This window comes from Taudactylus pleione, unplaced genomic scaffold (assembly GCF_031769625.1).
Source record: "Taudactylus pleione unplaced genomic scaffold, aTauple2 ptg000329l, whole genome shotgun sequence".
Taxonomy (NCBI): Eukaryota; Metazoa; Chordata; class Amphibia; order Anura; family Myobatrachidae; genus Taudactylus; species Taudactylus pleione.
In genome coordinates, this window is record NW_028284730.1 from 8,808,522 (window position 1) to 8,811,221 (window position 2,700).

At 36.8% G+C, this 2,700-nt stretch overlaps 1 pseudogene; it reads right to left on the reverse strand.

The window, feature by feature from the left end:
- Positions 1 to 1,353: 1,353 nt before the first annotated feature.
- On the reverse strand, positions 1,354 to 2,330 carry LOC148509321 (olfactory receptor 1G1-like; annotated as a pseudogene).
- Positions 2,331 to 2,700: the final 370 nt, after the last annotated feature.

Below are 2,700 nucleotides of genomic sequence, written 5' to 3' on the forward strand. Positions count from 1 at the left end.
GATTTTTACAGCTTGAAACTTCCTGGATTTTTCATTTAGATACTTTAGCCCCACGTGGCTCCAATGAATTCTTGGGGCTGCACTGCCATCTCTAATTACAGTATACATCTTCGTGACATACACATTTTTGTTTATGTGTATTCCTGCCATGCAGACTTATGACTCAAATTGGTAGAATCTTTCTGCAGACTAATGTTTATATAGCCATGATCACTATAAATCATATTCTGTAACCTTCGAGGAGTTTTAAGCATGTGAAACATGATTTCAACATTACCATCTATATTGCCCTTTGTTTTTCCCTGGCCACTTGGGTGCTCGTAGATACTAGGGCATTTCTCGTTATCGGTTATTTAACAGAGCTCTTGGTATCAATATATGGTTATTTCACAAGTCACTGACAAGTCATATTCAATTAGACATTGGAACAAGTATCACCTCTGTTTCTATGCATAATATCATTGGTGTCCTGACGGTGCTTCAGTCATCTCTGGAAATCACTATTAGTTTTAATGCATACGTTTTTCCAGGTTTCCTTACATTAAGTTTCTTTACTAAGGTAAATTGATTAGTTTATATCTCTGATATTGTTGCTTCTATGTGAGAAGCAACATATCGATATTCGTTTGTGCTTTATTGTTTTATTCTTGGCCATATATTCTGTCACATTTCACAAGTAGCTTTTTGTGATTGTTTTTTTTATATCTTCTAAGAACATTAAGTATATGTTATTTATGTTGTATTGTTACACGCTCTACTGACACATTTTTGTTACACAGTGTATCCCAATTTATTGCACTGTCACATGTTCGATTGACACATGTTTGCTATATAGTGTAAATTAATCTATCAGCACATTCATTTATTCATTTTGTTATATTTAGCCATTTAGTGGCCAGGCAACGCTACCACATTATATTTGAATCATGTATAGTAGATTTCCTGCAATCTAGGCTTTGGTTGCAGATATTAGTACACTTATTTGGATTGCACTTACAGTGAGTTACATACATCATCAATTTTATAGAAATTAGTTTTTTATGTGTATGTATATGTTTGATTTTTTGTATCTTTACATTTGTACTTTTTTATAGATCCTTATGTAATTTTTATATGTTAATGCATTTTTTGATATTATTGCACAGAGTTGCCATGGTGACGGCTAGGAACACTGCTAGGTTCCGTCATCCTATGTGCCTCACAGAGTCACGCTGTGCACCAGACACGACTGTGAGTATCCGCATGTGTGTTGGCTGGACTTCCGGGACCCGGGCCGGCGCAGAGGATGGGAGAACAATTGACACGTCTGGTCGGGTGAGTAATATAAGTTTGTTTTTTATGATCATTATCTATCTATGAAATCCTGATGAAGGAGCATGTGGCCCCAAAGAAAAGAAAAGGGAGTCTCTTGTTTTTTGTTATTTTCATAATAGCTCCCAAAACGTCCTTGTTCCTCATTGTATAGATAAATGGGTTCAGCATTGGAACCACAAACATATAAAGCAAGGAGAGCAATTTGTCCTGTTCTTTATACTGTTCAGACTCTGGTTTAGCATACAAGAAGATGATTGGTCCATAGAATAATATGACAGTGGTGAGGTGGGAGGTGCAGTTGGAGAAAGCTTTGGAACGTCCCTCTGAGGAACGTATCTTTAATATAGAGGAAATAATATGCACATACGAGGTTATAGTGAGAGAAAATGGTAGAATAACAAAAAATATATTCTCAAATACCATAAGTATCTCTCTGCTTGTAGCATCACTAGTGGTGATTGTATATAATGTTTTCAGGTCACAAAAGAAATGGTCAATTTTGTGTGAGGAACAGAATGTTAACATGGATGTTAGAAATGAATATATCAGTGCATTTATTGCAGATATGAGCCAGGAAGAAGCAGCCATTATAATACATATTCCCCTGCTCATGACCAGGGAATATTGTAGGGGCTTACAGACGGCTACATATCGGTCATATGACATAGAGGTCAGAGTGAGAATATCACAGAGACCAGATAACACATAAAAGTGCACCTGAGCGATGCAGGCTGGAAGTGACATTGTGTTGTCCTGGGTTACAATAATGGACAAGAGCTTTGGGACAGTGCTAGAGACATACATGAGATCTGCAATGGACAAATTGCACAGGAAGAAGTACATTGGAGTGTGGAGCTGGGGCATCAAACAGATGAGGATGGTAATAATAACATTTCCATTCACAGTAATCAGATACATAAGTAGAATGCCAACAAAGAGCACGTATTGTCCTATTACAGAGGGGAGAATGCTGAGATGTAGAATTCAGGCACAGTATTGTTTGGGCATTCATCCATATTGAATTCCTGCAATACAGTATAAAAACAAAACAACAAAATTGCATTATAATTAGAGTTTTTAATAATAAAGTGTCTAATGAATGAATCCTTTATTTCCATATATAAATAGTAACTGTAATGATAAGCCTCGGGGTTCCTTTTATTGGAAGCAGTGTGTGATGGAGGTTAGTCCACGAGGTAGATTACTTAACTAGTTCTTTATTTAACCATGCAGAACAGGTTTAAAAGATGATTCAGGGTTAATGCAGCAGTTATGTATAACAGGTACACAGTGCAATATATGATATATATGCCAGGTCCAGGCAGGAATGTATAGGGGAGCACAGGTGGTGGGAAACAGGACACAGCTATGTCTATATCTAGAGTG